This window comes from Ammospiza nelsoni, chromosome 4, assembly GCF_027579445.1.
Source record: "Ammospiza nelsoni isolate bAmmNel1 chromosome 4, bAmmNel1.pri, whole genome shotgun sequence".
NCBI lineage: Eukaryota > Metazoa > Chordata > Aves > Passeriformes > Passerellidae > Ammospiza > Ammospiza nelsoni.
This window is the reverse complement of record NC_080636.1, coordinates 58944858-58959550: the sequence shown is the minus strand read 5'-3', so window position 1 is coordinate 58959550 and position 14693 is coordinate 58944858. Positions and strand designations below refer to the sequence as shown.

At 38.6% G+C, this 14693-nt stretch overlaps 1 protein-coding gene across 6 annotated transcripts in view; it reads right to left on the bottom strand.

Moving 5' to 3' along the window:
* CCSER1 (coiled-coil serine rich protein 1) overlaps window positions 1-14693 on the bottom strand; it is a 626504-nt gene that overhangs the window by 580902 nt on the left and 30909 nt on the right. The gene's annotated exons all lie outside the window — the stretch shown is intronic.

Here is a 14693-nt window from a genome sequence, read left to right as displayed (position 1 = left end):
CCCCATTAAGTACAGAAATCTGGAAGAAAAAAAGGAAATACAAAGAAGGAAACAGACTTCCAGTAAAATGCGAGGGGAAAACAGTAGCAATGTACATAAAGACGGGAGCAGACTATGAGAATAAATATTGTGCATTACAAGGTAGCTATATATTAGGCCAACAGCTGCCCCCAAACCACTAAAAACCTAACTATAATGAAATCTTCTTTATGTCCAGACTGGTTATAAGAGTGTAACACATTTCAGCACATATTCAGCTGCTGGATCAGTGTGTCTTAGCATCAATGAATCTCCAAAGAACTTGGTACCTTCTGCACAACATTCTTTTAATAAAGTCCAGATCAACAGACAACATGCTTAAAAATTGCAGCCAGTTCTGAATAAGCAGATATTTAAAAGCAAAAGGGTTTTACTCCAAATCTGACTGTCAGGTGCAGGTACCCTGCTTCCTTCTCTCACATCACTAGTTGACTGCAAATTTTATTTTAAAAGTATGATAAATCAACAATCAAGAAACATTTTACTTTTAAGTTCAATTTTTATTCTATGTTTCCTTGTGTGTACTTTTTCAGCAGTAAACAAAGAGATTAAAGCTGTTCAGCATCGATTAACTAATAGTCTCAGTATGGCAGTTCTGCCCATTTTTTCCCCAACAGCTTATCAGATTGCTTCTATCAAGGTATCCATTTGTACTGACATGGAAATGAAGAGTTCTTAATCCACTTGTAAATTCTCTACAAAGCTGCTTCTATTCCTTTAACCCAAATAACATTTTGGCAGAGCACTAATAACATTAGTCAGGCAGAGCACTTTACCTCTCCGTTGTGCTGTGCCAACCCTCCTGTAACATCTCTGCTTTTCCAGTATCCTATTGGAACAGACAGTGATGCAACACCCACTGTATCAGCTGAGATCACTGAACTTTTAAGTCTACTGTTTCTCTTTTTACAAAGGTGAATTGACTCTTGAGAGAGCAGCTCTTGCACTGCCCTGAAGTGAGCAGAGCAGGGACGAGAGCCCACAGGTCCCAATGCAATCAGCTTATAGAGCAAAGCATGGTAACCTTTATCTTTGCATGCCTAACTGCTAATGCTGTTATGGGTTATTAAATTATCCAGCTCTGTTAGAATCCAACTCCAATAACTCACTGACCTCAAGAAGGCAGTGTGCAATGACATTTCCTGCTAGAACACATCCCATGATTTAAATTGCAAAAATTGCTTGGGTATGCAGTGTTTGTGCTCAATGCTTCCATAAGGAATGTCCCAATACAGATGCAAAACACTTATCTCACCATTAAGCTCTCAATAACATCCACATGGCTAGAAGAAACAGGCTGTTCTTAGCACTCCTTTTTTTTTCCTATATTCATTTATATTTTAGTATTTAACCATGAATGTCAACATCCTTCATAAAGCCAAACATCTTTAAGTTCAATTGTTTCTAGTCTTTCTTCTATTGAGCTAATTGGATAATCATCAATTTGGACATAAACATAGAATAACCCTACTGTCCTTGGCAGAGCTACTGCAAGCTCATAACAGCCTAAATTTGAGAAAGAATTTTACATGTTATCAGTCCTGAGGTGTTCCAAGCAGCCCCTGGATGATCACTGGAAATCATAACATGATTTGTATATCCAATAGTCCAAGCCTGTGTTTTGAGATGTGTGGTATTCTATCTACATCCCAGGGTGTGTATCTTTAGGCTGCAGAGATCTTTTAACTTCTGTTGAGCTTCTAGGGCTATCCACAACACTATCCACAACATTATTCTGACAATTTTCTAAAAAATTGTACAAACAAATCATATCTGATATTCAGATAATTAAAAAGCTTAGGATTCCAAATAAGAGATTTCAGCATAAAGTTTTTTTTTTAATTCCTTCTAGCTAATATGGAATTTCAACCATCCTAATAAGCAGCAATTAGAACCTCACATTTATAAAAAGCTTCAGAATTCCTTCTGTAATCACAGGATTAACCATTCTTGAAAGAACCTCAGCTGGTAAAAAAAAAAAAGAAAGAGAAAATCCTATGTTCCAAAGGTAAGTCTTTCAGTGTAAGTAGATAGAAAACAAAGCAGAGCTATTTCTCTGAATTAAGAGAAGACTAGAAGTATAGGCCCATGTGCAACACTGCATTGCTTATATTCATATAAGCAATGCATTAATATAGTAATTCAAAGATCAACTTAAAAACTTCACCACTGCTCAGATCAGATAAAACGTTCAGGTAACACGTTAACCAAGCATGACCAGACACAGTGCAACAAGACACTAGGACAAGAGTAGAATTGCTGCCTGCTGAGGTGACAAACTGGGTGTTTAATTACACCTACTGAGACCAATCTTCTAAAAAAAAATTATTAGCTGCTTCAGCTTTTTTCCAAAAAAAAAATTCCTAAATATTAGGATGTACTATCACACAGAAAACAATACACAAAAATGGAGAGGACTTGAAAAGAATTGGAGAGCATCATTAAGCAAAGATGAGTAATAAAACTAAGATCTAAAAAGCAAAGTTTGCTTTTATCTACAACTAACTTGTGTGTGCATATATTAACTTTCCAGCTGGTTACAACAAGGTGCCACCAACAAATATTCATCTATCCTTCAGTGTCCCTGGAAGTAAAACACAAATAGACAAATGTTGATGATAATCTGTGCTAATAATGGTGTTAGAGTCTCGCTGTCTTTTTCAATTGAAAAAACAAAATCTCACTGTCATTTAAAGGTAATCATTTTGCTGCACATAATGATCAAAATCTGTAATTCCACAGGATTTTAGCACACTTTTAGGTACTTGACAACATAATGATTTATGTCTCCAGCTCTCATTTCTTGAGGGCACAAAGAATTGCAGCTATCCAGCCCATTACCAGTTGTAAAGTCCAGAATTTGGAATGAATCAAAAATTGTGTTCAATTCTACAAAGAAGAATATACTAATGACTGGAGTCTTTAATGCTTTTTTTTTTTTTTTTTTGCATATACAATTACCTGATCTGCAGCAGACATTTTTCTACAAAAACCTAATACCAGATTAAAAAAAACATCTGACTCTTGTGAATATTAATCTTCTGCCCTTAATTCATCTGAATTTCCTTCTTTCTTGATACCTTCTTCCCTTTCCTACTCAATCTTTTTACTCCAAGTGGGATCACTGGAAATGACATCCTGCTCTCCTTGGACAGGATGGGGCATGATGCACAAAAAAAAAAGACACTCAAACCTCCAAGAAGCTGTCCAGGCAACTAACACAGAAGGATCAGCAGGAACCCAGGACACACATCATAACCACACCTCTCCAAACACGGGGAAGCACATAATGCCTGTAATTGGCAGCTGGAGGTGAGGAGACTGTAGTAGCAGCAGCAGTCCTGGTTTTCATGTACCAGTGAAAAAAGGGCACTGGAAAGAAGAATTTCAGTGCTTCTCAAGTACTCAGGGAGAACACAGATTAATGTGCTTGGTAACAAAACTGGGATTTAAGCAGATTTGTGCTGCCAAAACACAAAGTCGACTGCAGCACATAAGTGTGGTTCAAGACAATGGTTTTGGCTGTTGCCACTCAGTTAACTTACTATTAAGCAATAGATTAACTGCTAATTAATCTATTAAGAAAACTAAATAGCAATTAATTTCTACACAAGTTCTTAGGTGTATGCATTCACCATTTTACTGTGAACCCAATTTGACATGCATGGGTATTGGCTTTTCCTGTTCTCTGACTTAAGCGTGGGATGTGAAATATATTGCATCTCCTAACTCCTGTAATCTTACTCTTTTTCATAATTCAAAGCACTTCTGATTACCATACTAAGACAACCTTATCCATTCACTTTAAGAGAAGCTATTTGCCAGAAGTCCAATACGCTATTTCTAATTCCAGCTTCTCTGACCTTTAATTTTTTTATAGATCGCCAAAACAGGGAAATGCCAACTTCATTAGACTCCTTGAGATCACTATTTGGAAAGCACCATGCAAATGCTAATCACTGCTAGTCTGAGGCACACTACGAAAATATTGCAGTACTAATTGTTTTCCAGTGAAAATCTTAGCGTGCCTAAAATTATATATGAGGCAAGACTTGATGGTGCATTCTCAGAGGTGAGATTCATTAAGCAATATGCAGGGTGGACTCCTCCAGATAAGAGCTGTCAAGAGGGAAGGACAATGAAAGGTGGCTGGCACCTTTGACAATCATCTTTACAACTGGAAATAATGAGGTGTAGCAAGACACACTGCTCTGCTGGCCTGGCTGTCCCCAACTGCTCCTACCCACATGTCTGCCCAGTGCAGCTTTTCCAACCCAGGAGGACAATTAATTAATATTTGTAAAGTGCTTCTGGAAAAGCCAAGCACTGTGCAAGAATTAAAAAGTTATTGCTATGGTAAGGAGATGGGAAAGCTTCTAAGTAGCTGAAAAATATATGCACTTTGTTCAAATAAAGCATTCTTTATTCTTATAGCAGAACAGGTATTGGTTCTTAAGTCTTAAGCCACCTTTAACTAAACCACAGAGAAAAGTAAATTTTAAAAAAACAAACCTATTTCTAAGATTACTACTGCAGAAATCCTGAGAAAACATTTATTTCAACTGAACATAAAATTTTCACCAGGCAGTAATAAATACCTTTATCATAGAAATCATGCATGCAAAAGGATGGCAGCTTATATAAATACGTACATTTTGAACAGCATATATGCACAAACACAGTGTGAGTTATGTTCAGAATTTTTTCCTGATAAAAAGAGAAGGGAAGCTATGTTCACTGTCAGCTATCCATTTGACGCTGCCTTTTCTCTGAAAGCCTCTGCAGGTGTCCATTTGAACTGGTTAATTCCAAAGAGCCACAGCAGTCCAGCTGTGGTGTGGCAAAATAAGCATCACTCAAAATCAGCAGTTCTACTGTCATCCCCTAAAAACAATATCAAGCTCCTAGCACACAACCTGTTCATATACACCCAAAACATCTCTCTTCCCTTTGAGGCCAAATTTTTCCATTTCCTCCTCACAGGCCCTTTAATGCTGTTCCTCTCTAGCTCTATCACTCATTGTCCACACTTCTCCATAAGGGCACATTTCCATTTCTCTCACAGGCACCAGCAACTTCCTGAGAATTCCTCTTTTGTTATAACCTGAGCTGTGGTATTGAAGATGATGATCCAAACCAGTCCAGGAATTTATCCTAAGCCACAACTGACTGGGCAGAAACAAGGACAGTCCTTGGAGTAGGGGGACCTCACAAAATCCCTCAGCCATCAAAACAAATACAAGCACCTCCTCAATCAGAAACCAGTGCTCCCACTATGGTCTCTTGCTATGACATGGCATAACAGCAGTTTTAGCTGATGCACAAAGGGCAGCCTTTAAACACACCCTTTACTTACAGTATCCTAAACATCTCAGGCTCAGCTTCACCACAGATGCCGTGTATTTTTCTGGTTACACCTTTGTTATTTCATGAGCACAAATTAAGTATTAATAATATTTTAATAAAGAAATAAATGGATGGGGCTTTATACTTCAAGTCATTAAAACATTGAATTTCTCTCTGTGTCATTAGCTGTATATGTCTGCTGAGTCTTTAATTGTATTTTGAAGAACAAGAAATCACAGACATGGAAACCACATGAGAGAAATGGACTCAATCCAAAATGAAATTATGTATAATCCTAAACTGCATAACTCAGTAGTAGTTTAATGATAGCTTGTCTAATTATACCTTACAACACTTACTCTGCAATAGTGTAGCATAAAATCAGCTCTCATATATATATATATATACATACACACACATATACATATTCACACACAAACATGCAATAGCTATAAAAAGAAAGCATTATGTCTTTGCTTATACACAAGAAATAGAAGTCCACAATCTGCCAAAAAACATGCCATGTGTCCTCCATACACTTTCCCCCATGAAATGTTTCCATGACAAGCTCCTGAAATATGCAGCTGCAGCAAAGTTGAGGACAATATACAGTATTCCTCAAGTACCTACATACTTTTTCAGGCTTGTGTCAATGTTTGACTCCAACTCCCAGCACAAAAATATATTTCAAAGTATGAAGAAATGAAGAAAGAAAAAATATAATATGCTAAGTTGCTAAAAATACAGAGAATCATAGTGGAAATAAATGAGAAACCTGGTTTAATTAGGATGCGTGTATGGGACAGTTCAGATAAAAGACTGGTAATTTTTTTATCTTTCACACATTTCCCTTTTCTGTGGGTTTAAATTTACAGGTACCATATTTAGATATCCACTAGAGTCCAAGAAAATGTCAATATGGTCACATGTTCATAACAGTTTTGTACTGACTGCATCAAGTTTCTTACAAAACTCCAGGTCAGCACTGAACCCCCTACAGAAACATAGAGTTGACACATCAAGATACAGCAAACTATAAATAGATCCCTCTTTAATCTCCAGATCATAATGGACTTTATTAAACAGATGCCACCCATCTTTCCTTTCAGTTAGCTGCAAGAACCAATTAGATGCACATTTTCATAATGAAAACGTGAATTCCATGTGAAGCTTTGCCCAACAACAGGCTTGTACAGCAAAGCCTAAGCAGAGCTAAGCCACGGTCTCCAAGGACTCCTCCCAGCAGAATGCTAATGTGGGCTAGGGACTGACTATCTGCATGCATCCACAGATGTAAAAGGCAAAAACCCAGCAGATAACATGGAAAGTGGGAGAGAAAAAACTCTCCGTCATGAGTGAGAGAGAAGAAACAAGTTTCTGGCTAGAAAAAATCATAAACAGTCAGCTTCTGTGTTAGAAAGACGCCTGATGCTTTCCATCCAGCATTCTCAGCAAACTAAGGCTTTTAAGCGTACTCACACCCAAGAGCTGTCAGAAAACCCACTCATGCCAGCAGGAGAAGCCACCAGGAGCACTGGCCAGCCACGTGGACGATGCAGAGGACAGCCTGTGGGCTGCACCAGGCACAGGAGACACCTCCATCTGGCCTGTCACTGCAGCAGACGCACAACAGCTGCTCAGGGGTCGCACACACAGGGCTGAACACCTCCTCTCAAGCACAGTCCAGCACACAACACAGGTGCCACTTTCACAGTGGCCTGGGGGATGACATTTGCTGCCAAGGATGGAGGAAAGCACTTCTCAGGCCCTGGATCCCTCTTTACCCCAAAAACATGAGCCATCCTATCCCTTAGGCCACATCAAAGTAAGTTTCTCCAAACAGATTTTAAGCCAAATTGAACTCACTCTATTAGGCTTACAGAAAACAGCCTTCCAGGAGAAAATGAGCTGTATCCATATTTATTTTTATAAGTCCCATGGAAACCAATTAAATTAATTAACCTCTCTCCATCATCTTTTCTATTAAGTCTGTCCTCATGTGTAAGAACATCAAGATGGAAAAGGCTAGATCATCTCCCTATTCTAAGCTGTAAAAAATGAATTAGCAGAGAGAGTAATCAGCATGTACAGTGAAAACTGCTTCCATTTTTTAAAATATTTCAAACAGAAAATACCTGGGCTCTCCCAAAACAATTACTTTTTTAATCCATCACAGAATCTTAAATTAAAATTTACCATGTGACTGTGTGCATCCCAGGAATAGTTCTATTATTCTCAGATTTTAGGGATGGAATAACCAAAATAAGCATTGTTTCTGACCGCCTATATAACAGTCCGCACAAATTAGTTCCTTCATATTCAGATTCCAGCTTTTATAGAACCACTTTTTGTACTTCCAACTACTAAATACCATTCTTTTCCCAAAGCCTTCCTCTCACCTGTACTTGCACTTCCATATTTGTATTCATAAAGTTCTTATTTTTCCCCTGTTAAATCAAACAAACAGACCTTTTTTAACCCCTCAGGGTAAAACATTTTCTGATTTCTGAAGAAGCTTCCCTCATTTTCTTTAAACCCTCCATGAAAGAACATCCTATTTTTCCATGTAAGACACCAAACTGACTTGATCCAGCAAGCCTCACTATCAAAATATACAGCACAAAAAACACCTCCTTTGTTTCTGCTGAGTAGCCCCCCATGCAGAGACACTGTAACCCCATTCCCTGTATGACAAGGGGATTGGTGACCCACTACTCCAGTGTGTCACTGTTTTTCTAATGTAGTTTAAGAGTGACCTAAATCTTTGCTTCCTATTCATTCAATGTTTCATTTAGCTTATTAAAATGAACCCTGTACAAGTGAGTTCATCCTATTATGCAGCACAGATCACTCTGAAATTGAATTCTTCCTATTATGTATACACCAACAACCTTTTTGTTCATGTACAATCACAAAGTTTAAGAACTAATTTTTGAAAAGCAGTGATGCTAGTCACAACCAGGGTGCTTTTCACACCTCTATCTATTAAAGGGTCAAACTGTGACACACACACACACTATATAACAAAGTAGGGGAGATCACATGTAAAACACAAATACCTCTAGAGAGAGGATTCTTTCTTCCTGTGAATAGAGTTAAGAGTCTAAAACACCATTAGTGATGAGAAATCTCATGTTAATCTGAAGTCATGTTACAGAATCTGAAATTAATTCAGCTGCCAAGAAATTGCTGTCATCATTAGATACACAGAAAACAAGATCTCTCTCCCTTGTTTAGCCACATGGGACAGTGGATAATCAAAGTTCAAAAAACAAAAAGAAGATCAGCAGCATTCCCTGAGCTCACAGAATAAGATTGTCAGCTCATGCAATTTGCATTACCTTGGGCATTGCAGACATAGCCAGCTCTCACAGAGACTTCCAGTTCCACATTTCTACAGTTTTAAACACTTTTGAGGGTGTGTTGTGACAGCAGAACTTGGATCTGGTGCAGTCATTTCTACGATGCAACCAGGCCACAGACTCTGCAAAATCTTATCCTCAGGAAGAACGTAAAATACCAACCCCCCCCAAAATATTCTCCTTCCATTTTCATGCCAGAATTTCTGCATGCATGGTAACACTCATTGGACTTCACACCAACTTGTCCTGCATTCCCTTTAGAACACGCATGCTTTTAACTATCAACACACATCTTGGCATGAAGCCTCAAGTTTACACTGCATGAAGAGCAGGCTAATTCTTTTTTTTTTTTTAACTGGCTGCTTTCATTTGCCACAGCCAGTGACAAACAATAAACAAAAAAATTGTATTTTAAGCATAAAAAAAATCTTATCAATACCATTTTCATAACACAACTGATCTAGAGAACGTATACGTTGTGGAGGCAAAAAACTTTAAAACTTGATCATTATTTCATCATGTTCTCTAAGAGCACTCTTTCCTCCCATCAAGCTGTGTGAATAACTCCAATTAAGCCCAGCTTTTCCTATGAAAGCCACAACTTTATTAGAATGCATTTCCATCATAAAATTAAAATCCTTTAGGTCTCCATGCCTAACTTTGCCCAAGTAGTGACATCAACAATTTAATATCTTCAACTAATACTTCATTTCATTATAGCCTAAGGGGTGGAAATAACAGCATACCTGAAACCCATCATGAACCAAAAAGATTAGAAAGAAGAATCTAAAGATGCAGGAATTGCTCAAATGGTGCTTTAAATACATTTTAAATATTTAAAATATTTTGCTAAATTATTCATTGAATGTTTGAAAATACAGGGATTGGCTCTCAAATTTGGTGTCTGTATATTCTTTTCTCCATCTCCATCACTTGCCTGGTCTGTGCTTTCTAGGGAAGAGTCCTGAAACCCCATTAGCAGCCTGAATTACTTTTGGATTTAGGGAGAGCTTAACCCAGCTTTTCAGTAATGACAGTATTTTCTCAAAAGCCATGGTGGTTGTTGCTAGCTTTAATAACATGGTGTTTGTTACACTCAGGACATGAACAAAATGTGATTTAGATGAATGAAGTACTTCAGCATGAACAACATTGCTGTAAATAGTGCATCCCCTCAGCTCTCCCCAAGACATCAGTCTGCTCCTCCACACGGTCACGAGCAATCCAATTCCTTTCAACTACACTAACTCAGGCACACCATACAGTAGGCTAGGAGCTGCAGGAAAGCTATTTTCCTGCTACAAGTCCATGCTATCCCCCTCCTTCTGTCGTTTCAAACCCAGGCAGATCTCCCCAAGAGACAGAAACAGTCAAGTGTCAAATGAGGACAAAGGAGGAGCCTGATCCAGAGCACACCCAAAGGATACAGACATTTACGTGGCAGGGATCTTGAGATGCACTCAGCTAACAAGGGGATGCAGTGTGAAACCATTCCACAAGAACTAAAATCCCTAGGATTTAAGAAAAAAATCACATCATTCCTCTTGCTAGAACAAACCTACAAGATCTCTTCCTTGTGATAACACCCCTGCAAGCTATTGTGAAGAGGTGCACAAAAAAAAGAAGATCGCAAATCCAAAGCTGCTAGGTTAAACAACTGAAGCACAGGCTATCAGGATCTGCATTGTCCTGGCAAAACAGAAGACCCACATGCTGCTCCATTTGAACAGAGTCCAAAAGAGAGACAGAAGGTAAAGACAGCCTAAGAGGCTGCTAGCCTCACACAGGGAGGCTGTCTGGCCTCTCACAATACATCCTTACGGTGAACAGGGGGTAAGCACCAAGACAGATGGCAGAAACTTTTAAAACCTGCCAGTGGCCTTTTTTCTTTTGTAATCAGATGTAGCTGTAGAGATTAGCACAACATAGCAAGCAGTTTGAGGATTACACTGAAATTCATCTCTGCATGTATCTACTCCTAGGCAAATAAACAAATACAAAATATATTCTGTTTCATCTCCAGCTAAGTTACAATTTCAGTTTCCATCAAACCTGACCTTTTCAGCAAATGCCACTCCATTAGCAATCTCTGAGGGCATCACAGGGACAAAGTGAGGGATGCAAACACTCTACAGCAGCGTTGAGGAATACACCTGGTGCAGGTAGCTCGGCTTGCAAGCTGCAGGTTGAGCTCTGGGTGGAAACCTGGACAAGAGGCCATGAACTGCCAACCCTTGGGATAACAAAGAGCTTGAAGATGGGTGACACCAGCCAGCTGGATGGAGACTGAGAGGGTGGCAGGAGCTGAAGATTCAGAAAGCAAAAATACCTCCTGAAACAATCCTACCTGGACATATCCTAGTGACTAGTGTTTCCCTTAATACCAGGAACATATGCAGAATATTACTTTGTTCACTTATATAGACTTCACTAAGAGCTTTCTATGAGAGAGGATTATAGGACAGGGAATAAAGAGAAGCACATTTTGTTCATAATAGCTTCTGACTTGGGAATCCAGAAGACATCGACACAGCATATTCTGGTTAATTTACTTTGATATGTGAAGATTAACTCCAGGGAAATAAAAATAATACATTCAAGGATTCTTTCTACCACCCCTGTAATTGTTTCTATTGTCGCAGCTTCGTTAAATCCCTCTGGTAAACCCGTAAGTATTACGGGTGTATTCAAGATAATAAAGTAGCCCATGAAATAACTTTCCTCAATAACCATCATTCATAATACATAAATTACATAAGGTCTTTTTAACACACACATACAGTAACCAGAGCTGAACTGAAGTACAAGCAGCACTGACTGAAGCACAACTAACAGGAGCAAAGGACAAACTATCACAGTGCCAAAGGAAGAATTCCAGCTTAAAAAAGGATGGGTCACCCTTGAGTCACTTTGCTGTACCCTGCAGACCAGTTTATCTCAGCAGAAATTGTCACTCCCATAAACAGGTGCATTTTTTGCACACAAGCTCAGCAAATGTTTTTTACTGGAATGCAGCAACACCTGCCTGACAGAGCAAACGAAACTCATTTTATATCCAAACACAACTTGAATAATCACAGTACTGCCCTGCCCAAACTGTTTTCCAAAATAAACACATGAGGAGGGGTTTGATGTTGTTACTGTGCCAAATACACAATACCATTATTTCTTGGAGTCACTCTCTTCAACATTTTTTTCTGCATGTTCTTCACCACAATTTGTGCTCAGGTACGGTTCAGAAAAGTAATATGCTCTCCAAATCTTAGCATAAAGACTGAAGTACTAAAACATAACATTCCATTAAGTTTGTCTTCACACAAAGACTCCCTTGCTTTATTTCTAAGCTCATTTTCTACTAGAGCAACAAACCACTCAAAACGCTTCAGTAGGAATGCACTCTATTTGAATACAAATATTTGGATTCTGCATTCACGACTAATTGCTAAGTGTTTTGCTACTGCACAGAAAAGCAGATGCCTCTGAAGTTTTCTCCTACTTCCCTATGTGTAACAAACCTTCTCAAACCTGAGGTGCCAAAGAGAAGCCGAATGGCAACAGAGCACACATCAATTATTGGTTTCCCACCTTCAGCTGAGCATCTGTAACTGGGATCTTGCCCTCAGTTTTTACACTATGGCCAGCCAGCTCAATACACACTTCACTAAGTAGGCACAGTTTCTGTCTGTTCTTTCAAGCACTCAGGTTACTTCAAAGCAAAGCCAATTCAATTGTGCCTTCTTCACAGCAGGGTTTGTTTGGGCTTTCTATTCTTTTCTGACACCGCAGAACAAAAAGAAGTCTGGCCTTCTTTGCTTCTGCAATAGACATGCTGAGTGTCAATGTGAACAGACCAATTAAACAAACACAATACCTGATATCTTTCCAGTCAAAAGGTGAATTAAATAAAAGGTCCATGGCTGCAATATGCTTGCTTGAGGACCTCAGGTAAGTAATTAAAAAAAAAAGAGAAGCAAATCTTCAGGTGTTGCAAATGGATACAACAGAAGGGCTTAAACAAATCAATTCTCATCAAGCAGGCGTCAGTCCAACACCCTGAATAAGTGCTCCACCCCCCACTTTCAAAAAAGGCCATATAAAATAACCCAGGGGAAGGGAGGAAGACCATTAGGAAAAAAAAAAAAAAAACACCAAAAAAAAACCAAAAAAAAAAAAAAAACCAAAAAAAAAAAAAAAAGCCTCAAACAAACAACAACTTAAGAAGGGCACTCAGGTTTTTTTTTTCCCTCATGTGCCATTATAAATGCCAGACCTAACAAGGCCTATTTACCTACAGATTTGCATGCTGTGGTTGGTTCATTTCAATGTCTAAGAAGCTGCAAGCAGGCGGGACACATCCAAGACTCCTCTCCTAGGTGGACTCTTTGATGCTGATCATAAAATGCAGCCGTGCTCTCAGCCAGAGAATTTACATGAGTGTCTCTCCTCCAATTTCTCAAAACTCAGTCAAACTTCAATTAATTTTTAAGACTTTCAATCTTTTGTCAAACATCCCTGAAAGCAACCAAGAAGTTCAAACATTTCTGCTGCACCTTGTGCAGTAGGATCCCTGGACAGCAGGATAAACAAGTATTGTTTCCATAGAAAATCAGGATAGGTTGTTCTCTCTGTAATGTGCTTTCATTTTTTTGTCCAAGCAGCATAAGTTACGAAAGGTTTGCAAGCTTCATTTTTAACTACTAGGACAGAAAACCAGTTTCAAGAGGAACAGAGGAGAATGAACAACATACCAAAGAAAGGATGCTAGAGGCACTGTAGATCAAAAGCTATTGCATTTTCTGCCTACTCCATCCTTCTTTCACTGCCATCAGCAGCTACTGCTCAGCCTAATAAATACAAACAGGAGCTACAAGCAATACCTGAATCCATCTCCATTGAAGGAAGCTGTAACAGTAGCTGAGGATCTAGACCCACATGTGTACATCTGACAACAGTTTTAAACTCCTTTCTTATTTATTACCAAAAAAAAACTTCTGTAGATTTCATATAGTTACTGTTTTGATTATCTAAATTAGAAAGAAATAGTGGTTTCTAAAAACCTACTAATAAAGAAAGTAGGCAACAAATGGAGTTTAAACTCCCTCTTTTTTTTTGTTCCCCAGGATGGGGGGGGGGGGGGGGGGTAAAAGGGGGTAACCATCTTCACTACCTTCCAAGCCTTCCTTAAGTCCTTCACTTGAAACAGTTGTTTCATTTCTCACAGTTCCTCACCTACAGCTCTCATGCCTCTCTCAAGCTGTTCTGTGTCATGTCAAGCCTTGTTTTATTTTAGCTATACAAATTCTTTATGACAAGGATTTAGTCTATATTTAGAAAATGCTGCAGAAGATATAGTGCTGTGTAAGTGTTTTACCGTTTCTCTGGTGTTCAACTTCAGCATTTTGGAAGTCACAAGCACTGTCCCATACCAACTGTAAGAATCATTACTGTGATTAGAGAATTGCTTCTTTTATACACACATTTTTCCCCCCGCTAACTATTTTCAAAGCATACAGAACCACAATGAAAGATTTATAATGCAAGACATCAATAAAATTCAAATGAAAGCATGAGAAAATAGACAAAAAACCTAAAATTCTCACACCCTTTTCCAACAGTAACTTCTTGCTCACCTTGTACAATAGACCGTATCATCCTAAGGCCCTCTCAAATAAAGGCTACAAATTATCTGTGTACTGCAATACAGCTTTGAGAAGCACCTTGCCCACAACAAAATAAACTACTTAAAACCAGGATAAGTAGCTTTTTTTTTTTGCTTTTGTTATTTTCTGCCTACCCCTGCCCCTTACTTGCATATCTGAGAGTGGATTTCTGTTTCAATTTTACTGTTTCTAAAGCAATAAATGAAAGAAATCATATTTTTTCTGAACCATTCACTATTCCATATTAAAAACAGCATAGCTTTCAACTGAAACCACCACTGCTGAC